Raw genomic sequence first — 21,986 nt, 5'->3', positions numbered from 1 at the left:
CTGTCCATCTGTAAAGCAGCTTCCAAAGGAATCACAGACACTTACTTTGCTTAAGCACATGAAAGAGTCAGGGAGGGTTTCAAAATTTTCATACTAAAAGAAATTTTTAAAAACACAAAATACTAAAAATTGCCTGGAGAAGCCTATGCACATATTTTTGTCTCTGTAAGATGTAAGTATCCACTAGAATATATTACATTCTGAACAGTAGGCATTGATTTGTGGGAGAATTTCCTCAATAACATCATGCTAACAAGGCCAATTTGGAGTCAATAATGTGAAAAGATATTATTAAATTCGAGTACTATCAGTGATGATATGGTTCAACAAATTGCCAGGGATCTAGATTTTTCAAAATGTAAACTATTTAAAAGAATAAGAAGGGGGGAAAAACCAGCAGATAGGAGAATTCAAGCTGAGTTGCTGTTACTCCTCTAAGCATATGTATTTCTTTACATCTTGCCTCAAATGTAAATCTTTTCATAAAGGGTTGCATGGAGTGAACTAGTGAGCTCTCTCAAACTTTTTTTTTTCCCCACTACACGCTATTGTATGTACTTCCTTTTGATTTTCTATGCTGTAACTTGCTCTATCTCCGTGGTCTTGTTTCATGCTCTTATTATTACTCACCAGAATGAACACAGGAGTTACTGCAATAATCTACTCTTGATATCACACCATTCAATTTCAGTGCCAACAAATTTATCTTCCACACCTTGACTTTTATAGCTTTTTTAAGCAAATATTAAAATGTAATTATCCTATGAAAACTATATGTCCTCTCGTTACCCATAATAAAACATCAAAATGCCATATTTAGATCACTGACTTCATTTCTGATCCCTCTTGATCCTTTACCCACTTCCTTTAAATCATTACTTCCATTTTAGGTTGAATAACTTTTAATATTTGACGAGTAACTTGTCTGTGCATTATACAGTGGTTAGCAGCAGACCTGACCTCTACTCGCCAGATTCCTAAAGCACTGTCCAACAAGTGATAATAATTAAAAATGGCCCCCGGCATTGGCAGATGTTCAATGGGTACACAATCTTCCCTTACTGAGAATCCTAGCACAGGTTTCATGGAACTCATTGTGTATCCTTAAATACACAAAATCATATACACATTAATTTCTGTATCCACTAAACACATTTTTACTTATCCATCTAACCCACATACTATTGTTCTTGTGATATTTTCTGTGATCCTTCTAACAGTTATTGTTGGTGCCTATCCCCCTATTTTATCCCATGTTACTCTGTATTGAAACAATTTTTATTTGCCCCAGAAATCCCTGAATTTATCAAATGTAAAACTTGTTTTTTTACACCACTCTTTATGTATCCTATACCTGGTTAAATTTTTTTTTTAGATACACACCACATGACAGAAAGGAGTTTATTTAGTATGTTCGAGTGATTGAGTAATCAAATGGATTTCGAAATGACAAATAGATATTTGTCTATGTGTGACACACTAGCATATAGTAGATTCTCAGTAAATATATATTTGGAGAAGGGATAGTCAAAACATTTAGTGTAATGGCACTCAAAATGGTGGAAGACTTTATAACATGATGACCCTTCAGCAATGCATCCCATAACCTTCTTGAATATTCATTTCAAATTATAAAACTTCTCAGATTATTATTCCTTAAGTGTAAGCAAAGTTGCTCAAGTTTAAGAAAATATCCTTTTTTCAAAAATTGTGGATACGTTGAATTAAACAGATCCCTGTTCAATCTTGTCTATGCTGTAACCTTCCCAGACTAGAAGATGAATCTTAAATGGCCTTGAATAGGTTTTGATCCTTGCAAAATAATTGCAATCTATTTACCTCTCCCTCTCATTTTTACTTTTCCTCACGAGGCAATTCTCTCGTCCTTCAATTTCTGTGTGGCTTAGCATGAACTAATGACTACACTTTTATGCCTTGAGGATTTATAGTCTAAATTATAGTGGAAATGGCTTTTGACATGAATTTGCACTATACATATTTGCTAGAGAAAATAAGAGAAGGGGAAAAAGGTAATGGATTGTTTGTGAATTCTTTTCCTCTTCTCTGACATCATGTGAATCAGAGGCAGACAGGTCAGAACGGATGACCGGAACCTTGAATGGCTTATAAATTGGTGAAAGTCAAAGAAAGGAAAGGGCACTGCCTTTATCCTCTTATTGCTACATTCGAAGTTTTGTGACAGACCTTAAAATAAGCCTTTTTCCTTTTACATGTTGTTAATAAAGCAGATATGAAAACTCTTCCTTGGCAATTTCTGGGACATGCAGCAACTTTTCTCTGTTGATTTGAATTAAATGCATCCAAAAAGTGATGGGAAAACCTGCAATGATTTGGACACCCAGCCAGCAGATATAAGTACAGTAGATCCATAAATATTGAATCAGGAAGTGAGAGAATGAAGGAAAATATGCCTCAGGTGGTTATCATCTATCTATCATCTATCTATCTATCTATCTATCTATCTATCTATCTATCTATCTATCTATGTGTGTGTGTGTGTGTGAGAGAGAGATTTATTATAGGAACTGGCGCACATGATTGCAGAGGCTGAGAAGCCCCAACAATCACTATCAGCAAATAGGAGACCCAGAAAAGCTGGTAGTATAATTCACTTTGAGACCAAAACCTTGAGATTTTGGAGGCCAAGGATGTAAATCCTGCTCCACGCCCTAAAGCCCAGGAACCAGGAGCACTGATGTCTGAGGGCAGAAGAAGATGGATGTCTCAGCTCAAACAGAGAGAGTGAATTTGCCTTTCCTTCACCTTTTTGTTCTACTCAGGCCTTCAATGGATAGATGTTTCCCACCTGCTCTGGTGAGGGCAATCCTTTTTACACAGTCTACTGATTCAGTGCCAGTCTTTTCTGGGGATACCCTCACAGACACACTCAGAAATATGTTTTACCAGCTATCTGGACTTCCCTTAGTCCACCTAAAATTAACATCATAGTTGACACACGAAATCAAGCACCAAAAGTGTGTTCCAAATAAAAATATAGAATAGAAAAATATAGCAACATAATGGAGAAAAGCGAAAAAAAATAATGGTGAGCCATGTAAAGAGCCCATCTTCACTTCCCTGTATGTGTTTAATGATAAATGGAATAGGAGCCACTCATATTCTTACTACTGTTAGAGTTAAGACCCTATTAGGAAGCATTAGCACATGATGAGCAAACCAGCTGGGATGTAGTTGGATTTAGAATCTCTAGACATGTTTTGAAATTCTTTCAACAATGCCACTTTTCTTTCTCTTTGTGTTCTTTTTTTCTGAGCTCCAGTTTTCCTGTTCTGAAATACTATGCATTTCTTGCAATTTATATCTGTTGATGTAATATTGAGTAAAAACTGCCTTATTTTGAAAATTTAATGCATTTTTTCTTTATTTAGATCTCTAAAATGATGTTGCCAGTGTTTTAAGTACATACACAAAGTACATATATAGGGTGTTTATACATATTTTTGATATAAATTAATATATGTTTAGTATATACTTATAAATTTTATATGTTTAATATATAAAATATATTGTATAACATAAAATGTATATAAAATACTCTCTTCTGGGGGAGGTGCTAAGATATGAAAAAAGAGTTCTCTCTCATAGTCATTTTCTGTGACTTTATGGTATTTTTTTCCATGAGCAGTCAGCTTTCTTCCTCTTCATGTTATCTCATAAATATTGTTGTTTGTGAGGCTAAAAATCAATGGCTTGATTTATATATCTCTGTATCAAGTACTTTATATAAAACCATTTTCTAATATGGAAAATCAAGAAGAAAAGTTATTTTTCTCAGAAACTGCAGTTTGTTTTTGTTTCTTTTTTTTTCTTTTTTTTTTTTTTTTGTTTTTTTGGTGACCTATCAGCAATGTCTGCATAGTTTCAGAAAATTCCATAACCAGATTTGTTTTGCCAAAAGAAATGTTGGGGAGGAGATATGCCCAGCTTTTCACATCGTAGAAAAATAATTACTCTGATGGGACAAATGGAAGACAGATTAGAAAATGATAAAATGGAAGCATATTGGAAAGTGGGGACCCTGGACTAATGTAGACTCCCCGGGTATAGCGGTCTGGATCATGGCATTTTTCACAATATAGTGAGTTGACCTTTTTACATGTGTGTATCTTCTACTTGCTAAGTCCTCCGGGCAGAACCATGGCATAGGCAGCGGCTGGACATAGTAGGCCGACAATAATGTCCCATTTTGAGAGATGATTTGTCCTCACTGAAGTCATAAAGTCACATACAACTGGGTTTGCTATCCGGAAACAGGATTCACACATTGACGGTGCCCCTCCTCTATGCCTGCGCTTGCACCAGACATGCAGAACGGGTGAACAGGTGTGTGTATGTGTTCACACACACACACACACACACACACACTACTTCAGTTTTTAACTCCCTGCCATTTTATGGTGTTTTTCTTGCCGTAATTCAGTAAAATGTATTTTTAAAATTGCTCTCACTTCATAATGAATCCTCTGTTTTGAGGACAAAGTACCCAACCATGGAATGCGAAATGGGTATGACGTGAATTAAAAATCTAATTTCTTCCCTCTCCTTGTATAAGCACCATAAATTTTCTGATCTCATTTTTGTTCTGAATATTCATAGTCTTTTGATTATGAGATTCTTTTCCTGAAAAAAAAAATGAAGGCTTTATTTGTAGTATGAGAATGTTAAGGTGGGTCTAGTTGTTCAGAATCACTTCAGGTAATTTAATAATTTACATTTCTTTCATGTGTGTTTGAAAAGTGTGCTCTGTTCTAGTCAATGGGTACTGAAGTCACTCACATCAAACCTTGCCTTCTCATTCCCTCTCCTGTGAAATGAAATATCTGAATCAAGAATTACCATATCTTAGAGTCTCAGAGTGTGTAATTATGCCAATTTTCAAGCAGCTCAAATGGTTAGATAAAATGTATTTGAAAATCTGTATTTTTACACTGATCACTTGATTCAGTCTCATTAGATAGCATTACCTTACTCCCAGACATCAATTAATGCAACGGCTGGAGGAGGATTCTTTCTATATTCCTGACTGTAGTTTGCCCTCAAATTACGTGCAGACAAGAATGAAGGACACAAAACAGCAGGCATGCAAAGAAAACATTTTTTAAAAATGATTATTGAATGTGATTATATGAAGGAATGGAAATATTTTGAAGCCAGAGCTGAAGTCATGGCGTGTCAAAACAAAAATCATTCTATAGGCAAGTTAAGGGTGTTTTCTTTCTTTTTTTTTTTTTTTTTTCATAAAGCTCTGGGTCTCTTTGTCAAGAATAGAGCCTAGTGTACACTAAGCTTGTGATTTCAGAAATCACCAAATTAGCCTTTCTTTCTTTGTTTCTTGTCTTTCTTTGTCTTTCTTTGTCTTTCTTTGTCTCTTTCTTTCTTTCTTTCTTTCTTTCTTTCTTTCTTCTTTCTTCTTTCTTCTTTTCTTTCTTTCTTCTTTCTTCTTTCTTTCTTCTTTCTTGTAAAGGAACCAGTTCCCAGTAATGGTAGCAGTGAGTAATTTTTGGAAATGAAAAGGAATCAACAGGACCAAGATAGGGAGACACACACACACACAACTCTAAGAATTAGATGCTTCCCAGAATATTATGGCCACAGCCAAAGCCAAGTCCTTGCTGAAAGCAGCCTTTCTTTCCCTTTTACTAAAATCAATATAGGACAGCCATACTGTTCACAGTCTTACAGGAAAAGAGCTCTTCCTTGCTTGCGTCATCTATTTAAGGTTACCAATTTGCTCTAAAGTAAGGATGTTTAGATGCCAAACATAAAAACGTGTGCAAACTTCACTGCAACATTTTATATAATTTTTTTCTAAATGATTTTTTTATGGAGAAGACAGTGTTTTTCATGTACTTCCTCCCATAAATGCCCTCTGTTATGACTATTGATGTTATGTACATTACAGATTTAGAAATAAAAATGTATTTGCACCTCCATGCAGGCATCCTACCCATACAGCTTGGTATCTAAATATCACAAAACTGTCTAGCACATCTGATCATAGTAGTTAAGAATATGGCTTCAAACTCTGCCACTTACGGACCTTGGGGACTTGGCATGATCTTGAACCTATCTAAACTCAGTTTAACACCTAGTTCTCTGATTTGTTATTTTCCTTCTGGCACTTTGTTCATTAAAAATTTCCCTTCCTGGCAATCAGCCTTGACTTCTTAATCATTTCTTTTTACTGGTTACAGGGCATGATCTCTCTTCTTCCCGCTTCCAAAGGGTTTGTCCCTGGATACTTCATTGAGAAGTAGCAATACTTTGTTGGGGTGGGTGGCAGGCTGGGGACCTGTTTTCCTTTTTGTCTGTGTGGACATTGCTTTGATTTCCTCAGCCATAGCTTTTGCCTGTCAGTGGAGGAGAGGGATAAGACTGTTGGTCTGAGGGCCCAGAGCTGATGACCTGTCCTGGCCGTCTAGAGTGTGCAGGGGCCTAGAGAGGCCTACAGTCACTCAAAAGAAAAAAGAAAGACAGAGACAGAGAGGGAAGGGAAGAGAAAAAGAAGGGAAGGGGAAAAAGAAGACAGAGAAGAAGAAGAGAAGGAAGAGGAAGAAGAAGAAGAAAAGAAAGAAGAAGAAGAAGAAGAAGAAGAAGAAGAAGAAGAAGAAGAAGAAGAAGAAGAAGAAGAAAAGAAGAAGAAGAAGGAAAGAAGAAGAAGAAAGAAGAAGAAGGAGAAGGAGAAAGAGAAGAAGGAAGAGAAGGAGAAGAAGGAGGAGGAGGACGAGGAGGTCGAGGACGACGAGGACGACGAGGAGGAGAAAAGGAGTAGGAGGAGGAAGGGAAAACAAAAATGTAAAAAAAAAAAAGGGAAAAGGAAAAGAAAGAAAACAGAAGAAATAAGAACTGGGCAACTCTCATACCTGTGTCCATTCACAGGCATTGGTGGGCTCCTGTGTACGGTATCATGAGATACCTCATAACAAAACGGTGATGAGGCTATAGTTCAAAGGGCTTTGAAAAATTGCTAACACACTGAAATCAGAGAAGGGCTTTGTTTGTTTGTTGTTGCTTGGATGCTCATCTACTAGAGAATAATGTAACTGAATAGTGTCCTATGAACTGAGTGGTGATAACTTAGAAAAGAAATCAGAGTCTGAAGTTCTGCACCTTGATATTCATTCTAATTTCCAAAAAAGACATAATTTCCGCTCTCAAAAAAATCAGCAAGCAGTAAAATTAGCATAGTTTTATAGTTCCAGGTACACAACATTCCACAATTCTCTACATTGCTCAGTGCTCATCAGGATAAATGTAGGTTGCTTCCATGCTGTGGCTGTTGTAAATAACGTGCAATAAACACAGAGCTGATCTTTGCAAGTTAGTGTTTTTATTTTATGAGGTAAACAGTAGTAGAGTTACTGGATCCTATAGTAATTCTGTTTTTAATTTTTTTTTTTTTGAGGAATCTCGTACTGTTTTCCACAGTGGTTGCACCACTTTGCACGCCCACCAGCAGTGCATGAGGGTTCCTATTTTCCTGTGTCCTCCCCAACACTTGTTATTTCTTCTTCTTTTTTTTTTAAGATTTTATTTATTTATTCATGAGAGAGAGAGAGAGAGAGAGAGGCAGAGACCCAGGCAGAGGGGAGAAGCAGGCTCCATGTAGGGAGCCCGATGTGGGACTCGATCCCGGGGCTCCAGGATCACGTCCTGGGCCAAAGGCAGGTGCTAAACCGCTGAGCCCCCAAGGGATTCCCTTGTTATTTCTTCTTGTTTTGACTCTGGCCTTTCTGTCAAGTATAAGGTGATATCCTACAGTGGCTTTGATTTGCATTTTCTGATGATTAGTGACGAGCATCTTCATGTGTCTGTTAGCTATCTGTCTGTCTTCTTTGGAAAAAAAAAAAGTCTATTAAAGTCCTCTGCCTATTTTTGAATCAGATTATTTTTCCCCTTTGTTCTTAAGTTGTATGACTTTATATATTTTGGATATTAACCTTTTATCACATGAACCATTTGCAAATATCTTCTTCCATGTAGTAGGTTGCCTTTTTGTTTTGTTGATGGCTTCCTTCCCTGTGCAAAAGCTTTTTATCTGATATAGTCCCAGCAGCTTTAATTTTGTTCTGTGTTTTGTTTTTTTTTTCCCCCTTTCCTAGAGGAGACATATCTGGAAAAATACATCTATGGCTAATGTCAAAGAAATTACTATCTATGTTCTTTTCTAAGATTTTTATGGTTTTAGGTCTCACATTTATGACTTTAATCCATTTGAGTTTATTTTTGTGTGTGGTGTAACCAAGTGGCTTGGCAAGTTTCAATGGAATGAACCCTGTGCCATTCTTACCCATGTTCCTTATAGCTCCTTGGGCATATCAGTGAACAGCTTTAAAGTTCAATTTCCCAGTAAGAGTTTAGAGCTGACAAATTGCTTTGCCTATCTGGGAAACAAGGCAGATAGTTTGAAATGAGAGAGACAAAGGTTTTATACACAAATAATCGTGGGGTTTTTTTCTTGCTTAATGTTCAATATGCTTATCTTTTGAATTTACCAAAACAAAAACAAACCAAAAGAAAACCTTTTAAATATCAAAAAATATTCCTCTAAAAATTAAACATAGGCAGGTCGGCAGGCATACCCAATATATAAATGAGTGGATATGGTCATCTTCCATTATCACATTTCTAAGTGAAGGTAGAAAAAAGAAGGGGGATTCCAGATTAGATTTACTACCTGGAGATAATTTCATGATTTGTAAATTTGGGAGCCTGTCAAGGCTTTGGGAACAGACACTCAGGTGAGTGGTTCCTCTTTCTAATCAAAGGCGTGAAGGCAGTGCTATCCTGAGGCTTAATCCCATATTTGCAGAGACTGCCTCAGATTGTGACGTTGAAGGGAAAGCACTCATGTAGCATCTGCTGCTCAGAGAACTCTCAAAAAATGAGCATTTAAAACAGAATTCTTTGTTTTCTTGCTGCTACAAACCTTCCATACAGCTTGATGCACAAAAGAAGGGAACACAGCCCTGGATGTGTACTGAGCACTCACTACACATTGTGTCATTGGACAGGATGTTCTAGAACATGTTAGCTCAGTGAATCTCTCAAAAACCTTACTCAGGAAGGATTATTATGCTGGGTTTTGTTTGTTTTAAATAAGGAAAGTGAATTTAACTTGCATGTTTAAAGTCACACACCTAGTAAAGCAGATTCTGTGTTGGAAACCAGCTTTTGAGTCCTCATGTCATGATCTTTTCATGATGTCATACGGCTAAGAAGGACAAGATGGGGAACATGGAGTTTTTCTTGATGGATCAAGTTAGCTAAGTATACTAGGTATGACATTCTTTCCAGGGAAAAATGGAGATTCAAATAACTTTGTCATTTAGGAAAGAAAATATAAATAGAATTATTTTCTTAATAAAGATTGTCATTCCTAGCCTAAGGGTCCCTTGGTGAGATGCAAACCTAACTCCTTCCAGATTACCTAAGGAGTATATCCCATATAAATATCCATGGTCTCTGCCCATGGGGCTTTTACTTCAGAATGTCTATGTTGGACCCCAAATATCTTTACTCCCCTTCCCCCACTACCTCTCCCAGGTGATATGAGTGGCTGAGATTGGGAGTTACTTCTTTACCCCATATTCTTAATGTCAGATTGAGTCAGATTCCCGATATTCACAAAATATCAAAAATGCTTGCAAAACCCTTAAAACACCTCATGTTGAGGGGCCTGAGTGCTCAGTTGGTTAAGCCTCTTACTCTTGGTTTTGGTTCAGTTCGTGATCTCGCCATGGTGACATCGAGCTCTGAGTCAGCTCTGCTCTGAGCACAGAGTCTGCTTCAGATTTTCTCTCCCTTCCCCTCTGCACCTCCCTCTGCTCACTCATGGTCAGTCTCTCTCTCTCTCTCTCTCTCTCATAAATAAAAATAAAGTCTAAAAACACACACACACCTTGTGTTATCTCCTTGGGAAGTCACATTTTGGATATTTAAAGGGGCTACGTGATATGGTCATAGAGAACATGGGTTCAGAAAGCCTGGGTTCCAATCTTTAGTGCATCACCTTTTTTTTTTAGCATGTTTTTTTAAACTCTGTGTCTGAGGATGATAAAACGTTCTATAATTATGGGAAAATTACATGAGAAAACCTATAGGAGTCACTTGGCAATCTATTACTATTATTATGGGTGCTGCTGAGCACCAGTAATACACCTTTTAGCTATTGTACTCTTGATATAACAGATGATCCCAAAACTCAGTGGCTTATGACAATCTGCATTTGTTCTTACACTCAAGGCGTTACAGGTCAGCTGTGATTTGGCTGAGCTTATCTGCATCTCAGCCACTTCAGCATGAAGATGCAGTTAAGCATGGCTTTAGGCTCTGGATTAGGTTCAGATATGCTCTATGAGCTTTTGTTCTGGGGCCCAGAATCCAGGGCCAGCCGATGCCTATGGCGTACTTTGCTCATGGTGGGTCACTGATGTGCAAAAGCCAAGTCAAACTCTGGTCAAACACATAGGAGGCTTCTACTTTCATCACTTTTGCCAACACCCTTTGGTCAAACTAGTCACACAATCAAGGCCACATCATTTGATAGGGAAAGTCAGTTTATCCACATGTGATTAATTAGGGGCAGAGAGAGTGGACATATATGCAAAAATAATCTAAAGTAGCAAAAACTATGATTCTCAACAAATAAAAATGATGTCCTTTAATATTTTTTTGTGAGACTGCAAATTTGCCATGTCCTATGCTAAACACTTCATACAAATTATTCTTTAGGGATCTGAGAATGAAAAACCATCGTTCGTTATTATGATCTGATGAGGACTGCTTTCAACTTTTCCTGCTCTGAGAAACACATCTATGACATGACAGTTCTTTTACTGGAGCAGCTCAGAATAATCTATACTAAAAAAAAAAAAAAAAAAAAAGAATAATCTATACTAGAACAACTGATGTCTTCCAGGCACTCTGTTAAAATTTCTTGAAACATCGATAGAGAAATATGTCAGAAGTGTGCAAACTAGGAACTGGGTACTACCTGTGAGAGAATGTTGGCTGACTCTTGAGTAGACGACGGCCAATTTGAGTTGATTCATTCAACAAAGATTTCTTGCAAACCAATGTTATCCTAGGTTTATGCCAGGTAGAATTTAAAAGCAAGTTTAGGGGCACCTGGGTGGCTCTGTGGTTAAGCGTCCGCCTTCGGCTCAGAGTGTGACCCCCGGGTCCTGGGATCAGGTCGCACGTCGGGCTCCCTGCATGGAACCGGCTTCTCCCTCTGCCCCTGGCTCTGCCTCTGTGTTTCTCATGCATAAATAGATAAAACCTTAAAAAAAAAAAAAAAAAAAAAGCAAGTTCAGAAACATCACAAGATTCAGTAAGGATATTAACAAAAGAGAAAGCTAAAACTTAAAATGAAATAGTAAAATAGAAAAGATCACAGAAACACTTAAATAGAAGATTAAGGGGCACTTAGGTGACTCAGTGCTTGAGTGTCTGCCTTTGGCTCAGATCGTGACCCTGGGGTCATGGGATCGAGTCCCATGGGATCGAGGGGGGAGCCTGCCTCTCCCTCTGCCTGTGTCTCTTCCTCTTTCCATGTCTCTCATGAATAAATATATAAAATTGTTTTTAAAAAATGGAAGATTAAAAAGATGAGACTTTGGGGCATCTGTGTGGCTCAGTCTGTTAAGTATCTGACTCTTGGTTTCAGCTCAGGTCATGATCTCAGGGTCCTGGGATCAAGCCCCATGCCATGCTCCATGCTCAGCTGCTTGAGGATTCTCTCTCTCCTCCTCCTTCTGCCCCTCCTCACACATATGTGCACAAGCATGTGCAGACTCTCTCTCTCAAATAAATAAATACATCTTAAAAAAATGGATGAGACTTTATCGTATAAGAAATAGGGAGGAGTTGACACTGGCTAGCATGTGTTAGTATATAAGAGATTCCCCTCCTTGGGAGCACTATAAACTTGTATAACATTGGTTGACTACTTACTATAATTTTAAGGGACAAATAAAAAATCAAAAGAAAAATAAGCAACATACCAATAAAAACAGAAAACATCATATAAACAGTCTACAGAGTGACAAGGATATATTAAAAAACCATAAGCACTGGAGAGGTTGAACTTCAATAGTAATCAAAGAAATGCATAATATATCAACAGCTGTGTTGTTTGTATGTTTGTTTTAAAATTTATTTTAATGTGGTAAGCACAGTTAGCATGAAGTCTACCTTTCCTAACATTTTTTTTAATTTATGTCATTATTAACTATAGGTACAATTGAAAAAAAATTTGAAGGAAATATTATTTAAAAATAAATAAAGGAAATATTATTAATACTCAATAGTGGAAACAGTGTGGGGTACAGCATAGTTTCATAAATATGTAATGGAAATGAAAATTGGCCTAGTATTTTTAGACCAAAACTTGTCAGCATCTGTAGATATTTTCAATACGCACTGCTTTTGTTCAGTATTTGTATTCACAGATATTTATCCAAGAGGAAAGAAAAATCGCAACATCAATCAAAACAAAAGCAATAATCAACTCAAAACCTTGTCTATGTAGAACAAAGCAAAGGGGCATTTTATTAAAAACTTTCAATAGCAAAATTGGAACTGGACTAAATGCTCACATTGGTAATGAGAGATAGTTACATACACCAACTTTCATCCATTATAGAATTCTATGCAACATTTTGTTTTTGTTTTGTTTTGTTTTGCTTTGTTTTAATACTAGGCTTGGAGAAATGGCACAGAAAACCTGACATCTTTTGTAAATGAGGTAACATTGGTGGTTGTTTTACTGTCAGTATTTCAGAAGTATGTCAAGGGGTGTGGGGTTTTTTCCTCTATTCCTATTTCTTCCTTTTTCCCTCTGAAACTAGTTTCAAATATTTTTGAATTGACTAATTCATTATACTCTGTGTGCACACAAGATGATGTAAAACCTGGAGGTACTTTTCCAAAGCTGCAAGATATCATGAGGCATGTAAATTATTGGCTTGTATTCCAATGAAGAGGTAAAACTAAAATCAGATCTCTTTTCCAGGTCTGTGTCAGAAAGCCTCAGAGTGGTCTTTCCAATTAATTATCATTGATAGAAAGTACTTTGAGATTAAAAATGAAGGTGCTCGGTGGTTGAGCATCTGCCTTTGGTTCACGGCGTGATCCTGGTGTCCCTAGATAGAGCCCCACATCGGGCTCCCTGCAAGGAGCCTGCTTCTCCCTCTGCCTGTGTCTCTGCCTCTCTCTCTCTGCCTCTCATGGATAAATAAAAAAAAAAATATTTTTTAAAAAAGAAATTAAAAATGAAAGAGAATAGCTATAATTAATGCAAGCAATAGTAATACACGTAAACTCATTAACTTTGCTCCTGTATCATTTTGAGAAACATACTTTTTTTTTCCCCTTATTTTAATCACTAAAGAGCTGGAGAAACATCTTACTCATTTATTTAATACATTTAATCAAATCTTAATTTTTACAATCACTCAGATCTGAAAAACCTAGCTATATGAATTAAAATGAGAACGGTAAAGTGAAAATTGATTAGTTCATTATTTACAAAGGGCCCTGTGTGCTTCTCAGCTGGAAGGCTGGAGGGCTACCAGGAGAGGCACCTCCCACGTTTTTTGTGGGACCTCAAAGGAAAATAATTAAACCCACAAATGGGAAAATGAACAATGAAAATAAATAAATCTTCAATATCTACAGAGAAATATGCAAGGGGTGATAAGTAGAGACTGTTACTTTTTATACTCATTAATCAAAAATATATTGATTATGGAAAATAGCATACTTGTTTCAAGTTGGTGAACTGGAACCTGCTGAAATTATCTGCCTCCTTCTTGTTCCATATTTATTAAATTATTATAAGACTAATAAATATGGAATTATATTCAAATTTATAAGTAAATCAACAGACCCAGAGAAGTGACACATCCACTAAAATAGGAAGCATATGGGGGGTGGGGGTGGGGACACAGTAGTAACAGAGACAAAACAGGGAAATTCAGGCAGTCTGGTGTGCATGTGTGTGAGTGGGTGTAGGGATTACTATTACATGAACAACTTTGAGGCCATGATGTAGGGAAACTAAATACCTCTGGCCTTATCTTTATATCTATCTGTCTGGCTAGATAGTTACCTCTCCAGCTAGCCAGCTACCTGCCTCCTTACTTATCTATCTATCTGCTTAAATGAAATCCCTGATGCTTCAGGGGCGGGGTGGTAGGGGACACAGGCATTACAATTTCGTATTGCCGCCAATCCACACAGGGATCAAATTAGATGTGCTTTATCATTATGTGTTTTTCACAGTAGACTCTTTAAAATCAGAATAGAAGGTTTGTTTTGTTTTTTTCGTGTGTGTTTTATCCCCATGTTTGTGGTGAATTGGACATAGGAGATAGGAATAGCATCTACAACTTGGGCCACCTAATCTCCTCCTTAGACTGTAGACATGATACTCTAATTTACTAAGCACATTTAGTTTTGTAAATGAAGTGAGTAGCAAATAGTGAGTACTAAGCTCTCGTTTCCAGCTAAAGTTAAAAGGAAAACCAGGGAGTCAAGTATCATGAGAACTTATGGTTCTTCCCAGTTCCTCAGGCTGGTCTTATAGTGCCAGCTCTGGTCCTGCTCAGTGGCAGGATGAGTCTACCCTTCGTTTTACCCTCTCTTCCAAAATTCTTCACTCACAAAATGATGTTGTCACGTGTCTACTTAGGATCTCTGAAAATGTGCATAACAGAAGTAGAAATCTAATTCCTATTTATTAAAATCCCTTGATGTTGCTCGGAAGAATGACATTGTTTAACACTAGGGACTCGTATTCTTATACTCAACGGTAATTGATTATTGCTTTTCCCTTTCATCCAAGTAATTGCAACCATAACGAGGCTGAAATATTTTTTTCTTTGCTTACTTTCCAAAAGAAGGTAATCACTGACAGAACTTCACAATATTATCAATAATAGCAGACTCCGATATCTTCATTTTATATACGAAATTGCATGAAATAATTTACATGGCTGGTCCAAGGGCTGGAGTCAGAGTGGAACACGGCTTGGTGTGGCTCTAAATCATCACTCTGCCCTTTATTCCATGCCTTCTCCATGTTTATAAGACACTAGTATCTGGATCAGATGACAATGCATATGAAGGTGGTTTGGGAGCTACAAACTTCTGCTTAAATGGAAATAATGGTTGTAGAACAAAGTGAAATATATTTCTTTAAAATTAGTAAAACCAGATGCATTTTAACAACCTACATAAGCAGATTCCTATCCAACAACAATTGTAAATCATTAAATTATAAAGCTGCAGTTGAATGTATTTTAACAAACTTTCCTTGCATGTTTCCTTTACATTCACACCTCAGTTTTGTATTTTAAACCACATAAGTAGTAAGATATTGCTGCTTCTCTCAAGAGTGTGATATTCTGAGGGGACAAAGGTAGGCATACAATAATTTCTTTAAGTATAGTCCTGATAATACAACCACACAACAATTACAGCAATATGAATTCTTAAAAGACAGAGACCAAATCCCATGGGTGAGGTACATAAAGAATTTTAGGAATAACAGCCCTTAAGGTAAAATTTAGCTATTGCCTAAATCTTGAGGAAGTGGTATAATTTATACTTGATCCCGAGACGTCCAGCTATAGCCCTGCGATTTAGTGGAGTTTCATAAAAAGTTGATCATTTTTTTTCTGCTTCAAGAATTGTGCAAGACAGTGGATATGCAAAATGCATAGACACACTGTGCCCCTAGGAGGAGACACAGACACCTCAAAGATGACAGCAACTCAGTGAAGTGCTAAAACAAGAACGCAGATGTGGTGCCACGTGAACACAGAGAAGGCGACACATTCTTCTGCCTTGAGAATGAACAAAAAGTTAAAGAAGTGTTTAAATTGAGCCTTGAAAGAGAGGTTGTAGCCTATCTGGTGGACAAGGGTGGGGAACTCTTCCTACGAGGAAGAGACCCTGGGAACAAGGAGAGAAAGGTATGGGATTACGCAGTTTGAGAAAGCATGTATAGGAGTATCAGGGACAATGCCCGCCAGGGACTCGTCTTCTTACTTTCAAATAAATATTAAGAATTCCAAGGCGATCACAAGGCCCATCTATTGCCGGCTGCTCAGAAGGATTTAGGCCAGGAAGCACAGCATAGTAGCCAGTCAGTATGTCCTCGCAGAAGTCCAGGTACTTGTTGGCCAGCTCCCCTTGTCTCCACCAGGTGAAAGCTCAGGTAATGAAAGAAAACTCATGTCTCACGGGTGTGTGATCCAGCCTCCTTTAGAGTCTCTATCCCCAACATGGGCCGTATCTACCACTCAAGGGGACAGCGTCCAGGATCCCTACGGGACACGTGCAATTTTAAGAGTCTTCTTCTTACGACACGAGCAGATAAAAATAATGTTTAACCTTTGGTTAAAATGATTTCTCAAGTACTTCCTATGAGCCAGGAACTGGGCAAGTCAGGGGTAATGATAAAACTATTGGCTTATTATTAGAATAAAATAATTCAATCAACAAATTCTCATTCAGAAATTGAAAGAGTATTAATTCACACAGTACGCTAGTTCTCAAGTTTTAGTTTGCCAACAGAGAATCTCCTTGTTAAACATTCATATCGTCAGGCCTAACCTCGACTTTTTATACCTAATTTGAGAATAAAAACCTTGCCTGTCTGAATATTAAGGCACTTTAAAGGCATAATGTGAAGAACCCTGTGGTTTGAGAACCACTGGCAGTGGTTACCTATCAAGGAAGAAGGGAAAGACGTTAGTTAGCCATAATTGATACTTTCATCTAATACACATTTATTTAGTTTTTTTTTTTTTTTCCCTGCCGGAAGATACAGGCAAGAGTGTGAAAGGGCCCGTGTTCTTGGGTAGAATTTGCAATTTTAACTAAAAGCAATGCAGAATTTTGTCTGAGTCAGCAAAACGATAGTTATCATAGGCACGTTATTCGTGGTAACAGAGCTTAAGGGATGGGGGGATGAATGGTCTCCCTGCCAAAGTCACCTGAGGTTGAGTCTTGAGTCTTGGAGAGATTAATATGTTTCGTGCCTCCAACCTAATCCCCTACCATAACCCCTTTAGCCATTTGTTCTCCAGCATGCCGATCCGCCCTTCACGTGACTCTGCCATTTCACCTCTAGTTTAAGAACCTTGGCACAAGCTTAGCCTTCTCCCTGGGGTAGCATCGTCATCCTCACTGTCATCATCACATACACATGCACACAGATGTTACATATTGCACATCTTTTACTCAAGGGAGTAACCCCTGCACACACCTGGAGTTCTCCCCATCAAGTGTCCTCCTGGTATTTTATGACTTCATTACAGAGATATTAAGATATTTTTTCCTTTCATGGTCATTTTTGTATTTATTTATATTTTCCTCTGGATAGTAAGCTTGATGAAGGTAGGAGACATCCCTGGTTCTGTGCCTTGGCCAGTCCTTGGCTCATAGGAAGTACTTGAAAAATCATCGGGAGTTCATTAATCAAAGAACACAGGTATAAATAAATTAATGATAATCCTGGAAAAAAATTTGGCGATGGTTGGAAAAATTTAATCTCAGTGTATACATGAATTAATGATAAGATAGCTAACTTTGAAAATGTTCAAATACTAGTGAGAAGATTATGAAACTAGAGAGTAGGGTCTGAGACTGTTTGTAAAAACTATAACAGACTGAAATGATCATGGTCATGGAGGTTCTATATATACAATTACAAGAAATATCATGTCACAAATGATGCTTAGGGTGTGTGTGTTGAAGAAGGAGAGATTCCCCAGAAAAGTGTTTATAAATAAGTGGGGACTACCAATTGGCCTTTCAAACTTGGTAAAATGTTGACACCATAAACTTTATCTTATTCTAATCTAAAAGACAGGAAGGAAGAGGAGGGCCCAATGACCACTTCGACCTTTTTCCTGGAATGTACCCACCTTCGTAAACTCTTTCAATCATCACAAAAGGACCATTGTGATCCCATTGTCATCTTTTTGAAAAGGAGGAAGAAACTGGATTATGGAAAGTAAACTAATTTGTCCAGGGTAGCACAGTAGGTACATAAAAATGGCAGGTTCCCCAAACAATATTTGCTGGCTCTAACATCTATACTCTTCCAAACTATTAGTCTTTAACATCGCTCATATTTCCTGACCTTTTCGGATGCCTTTCACCTATCAGCTCATGGGGCTTTGTGTTTTCATGTTAAGGCTTCCTCAAGACCGAGATGGCTAAGCCTTTTAGAGTACATCCTTCTTCTGAATGGAAACATCCCAGAGGCTATAGTCTTTGCTTGATGGTTTCTAAAAACAAATACACACCTGTCAGAGATCGAGGCTATGGCCTCGCACAGATGACTCAGTGTCATTTCTTTGAGGGAAGGTGGAGTAATTCCTGTACCTTTTCCTGTCACCTGCTCTCTGCTCCAATTATTTCTAATTTGGAAGCCTCTCTCCTCATTCATCCCTCTCAGTTCAATCTTCTCTCCCTTGTGCAGGGTGAGGGATCACAGTTCCCGTACACTTATGTCAGGATGCCAAATTACCAGTGCGCAATTAAGGAAGCCCATTCACAAACCAACATAGTCATTCAATTATGTGAAAGTCAGGAGAATGATCCTTTTCCGCAATGCTGGCACCCTAAGCCACATCAAAGGAGCTGGTATTTATTTCAGATCATTATACCCTTGATGACTGATCAATTCGACCATCTTCCTATTTTGTGAGACAAACAAAAGGAATCTTTGTCTGCATTTCATGGCCATTTATTACTCTTCTGGTTTTCAAATTGCAAGACTGAGATCAAAGGAAAATGGGAGGACTGATATTCAGCAGCCTAACAGTGGCAGCAAAACATGATCCTACCTTAGTGTTTTTTAATTGTTAACTATCACTTCTGCCTACTTTGTATTGTGGAATAAACATCCTGGAGCCACTGAGATAACCAAGTCTCTTAATATGTTGTACATCAAATTATATTTACTCTTTGATTTTAGAATCAAAAGAAGCGCCCAAATAATCCATCCAAATGTGGGTTCCAATCCACGTATTTCCCTAGATTCTGCTAGTAATTTGCTGTGTGATCTGGTCAGGTAACATTCCTTCGCTGTGCCTAGGTTTTCACACAGGTAAAATGAAAGAATAGGAACTTGATCATTTTTGACATTTCCATTAGCAAGTTAAAGGCCTGCTTTGATATTCAGGTGATGCACCAAATTAATTTACTTGTTATCATAACTGTTTTTATTTCACACAAAAAATTGCAGATGAGAAGACTGTGTTATGAATATGAACAAGGGATTTTTCTACAGGGAATATAGACCTATAATGTGATTTTATGCCCACATACCATATCATCCCTATGAAATGTGAAATCTTGGAGTAAGGTCTAACACTTTTATTTGTTTGTTTAATCATAAACATCATAAATATGTAGCACATGATATGAAAATGTCACCTAATTCCTTAAAATTTCCTAATTCCCTCCAGGGGGAAGCACCTTCAACAGCTTAGTATGCATCCCATCACTTTCCTTTTTATGCATATATGTATGGATGCTATGGTGTTTACCTTTGTTTTACATTAATGGGGTTGTATTTTGCACATTATTTGTGACCTTGAAGTTGTACATGGGAATAGAATCATATTATAGGTCTATATTTTCTAAAAATAATTTCCTGTGTTCATATCCATAATATACTCTTTTTTCTCATTTAGCACTATGCTTTGTAGTGCTGTCCATATCAGCATATAGATATCGCAATCATTCTACTTATGGATGCATGGTAATTGATGATATAAATGTACCACGATTTAATGTATCCGTCTGTTGATACACATTTAGATTTCTAATTTCTACAAAATTTTACAATAATGAAAATGCTGGAAATTTCTTTTTTCCAATTCCAATTGTGTTTTTTTTTCATATTTTTATTTGAAAGAGCTCCCTGGCATATGAGTAGTGACTCAATATATACCTGATGATTAATTCATGGAAAGATATTATTATAAGTTACCTTAAGAATGAATTTACATCTATAGTGGTAGAAATAGGCTTCTCCAACACTATTTACCTTTTATTCTATTACTGGAAGGATCCAGGGAGCCAGCATCAATTAAGATCATGAGAAAGGGCAAATGATTGAAAGACTAAGAAACATAATTCTTCACCCAGGGAGCATAAGGATGTCTGGTAGACCCTTCCTTTCAAATCTTCTATTGCCTGGTCTCTGGAAGACTGAAGGTGTTACACATCTAGAAGAACTCAAGGGAGAAAAAAGACTATCAAGAGATTTCAATCCATTCATCTATTTATTATTTTAATTTATTCATTTTATCAATTACTTCTTTATAGCAATAATGTTTCTTAAGGATTTGACATACAGTGGGCACTCTAGTAGAGGACAAAATATATTACTTGTTAGCAAGGAGTCTGGTAAAGAAAAATATTTAAATGCTATTTATTGAGCATTAGTGTGTTTTGCTTACCATGTTAATCTATTCTTTTTTTTTTTTTTTAAGATTTTACTTATTTATTCATGAGAGAGACAGAGAGAGAGAGAGGCAGAGACATAGGCAGAGGGAGGGGAGAAGCAGGTTCCATGAAGGAAGCCTGATGTGGGACTGGGACTGGATCCAGGGTCTCCAGGATCATGCCCTGGGCTGAAGGCAGCACTAAACCGCTGAGCCACCCAGGCTGCCCTTAATCTATTTCTTGTAACAATAGTGCAAGGTAGGGATTTGGTTTCCATTACGTAGATATATAAGGTCACAGAGAATGACTTCTTCCAGTATAGAGTGTGACATTTGCAATCAGAGAAAATGGATTCTGAATCCAAGCTAAGGTAATGTCCGTTAGTATACCTTAAGTTTAGAACTTTAGTTTCCTAATCAAGGATATGGAGATAATAGCAACAATACGTAATGAGTTGAGTTTAGCACAAGACTTCAGATACCATAAAATAAGTAATTGTGACTGCTTTGTTTTTGTTTCCTAGTCTAAGCACTTTAAATGGTCAAGATGGGCCCAAAAGAATGAAAGCCTTGCCCTGGAGTCTGGACAAAAAGAGAGGCTGATAGGTTTTAGTTTAGCCTTTAGGATTAAAGAGTCAGAAGTGAGGACAAAAGTTATGCTCAGGAAGAGGTGGAAAATGACTATCTTGTGGAAACCGAGACCTATGTGATGAGAAAAGTCTCAACCAATTTCAAGGTCCAACATCACCATGCCCCCTACCAGTACCTCCAGATTCAGTGTTCTGTTTCACTATCTTTACTTCACCTTATTAACTTGGTGCTAATTCAATCACTTTCCTTTTGTTTTTGGTGATAGTCATTTGCCAAGGCAGGACATGTTCTCAGTGGGCAAGAGAGTTTCTGCATTTCTTCAACTCAAAGAGGGGGTTGTAAACTTAGTCTGACTTTTTGGCCCGTGGAGGTCCTTAAGACCAGCCTTATTTAGATAAGAGCAGACATGTAATATAATGTCACACATTAGTTGACACCCTGGTTTAAGTTCCGAGGAACTGAGCTTCTGCAGTCACTAAATGGTATAATCTTACCAATTTTCTTATGAACACCCAATTGTATCTTTTAAATAAGATTGATGGTGGGAGGAACAAGCCCAAAGATCTCATGTTAAACAGTTTCTAACGCAACTCATAGTTTTTGTTACAGACCTAGTGATAAAATCTTGATTTCATAACCAGCAATGTTGAGATAGAGTTGCTATATTACTTAGGCTATCTGACTAATTACAGAGTAGATTTTACAAACGACACATAGGGTAGAAGAAGATAGAGAAAAGTGAGGAGATTATGCAGAAGTAGTTTAAAACACTGCAGGGTGTTCAATATACCTGAAAAGTATTGGAAAAAAAGAGAAAAAAAGAGCAGCACTGAGGATTGCTCTCCCTCTCTCTTCACCTGGCTAAGTCTCAGTCTT

The 21,986-nt window shown here is 37.4% G+C and overlaps 1 long non-coding RNA gene across 2 annotated transcripts in view; it reads right to left on the bottom strand.

The window, feature by feature from the left end:
• The window catches only part of LOC140624408 (uncharacterized), a 223,259-nt gene that overhangs the window by 74,529 nt on the left and 126,744 nt on the right, over nucleotides 1-21,986 (bottom strand). Inside the window, exon 3 of one of the 2 annotated variants that reach the window (XR_012023882.1) lies at nucleotides 11,045-11,326. The exons of the other annotated variant lie outside the window; for it this stretch is intronic. This is a non-coding gene — a long non-coding RNA (uncharacterized lncRNA). Of the gene's footprint in view, nucleotides 1-11,044; nucleotides 11,327-21,986 lie in introns of those variants that run through there. 2 annotated transcript variants of the gene reach the window in all.

The sequence above is a fragment of the Canis lupus genome, chromosome 3, assembly GCF_048164855.1.
Source record: "Canis lupus baileyi chromosome 3, mCanLup2.hap1, whole genome shotgun sequence".
Taxonomy (NCBI): Eukaryota; Metazoa; Chordata; class Mammalia; order Carnivora; family Canidae; genus Canis; species Canis lupus.
Note: the sequence above shows the minus strand (reverse complement) of the source record. Positions and strands in the feature narration are given on the sequence as shown.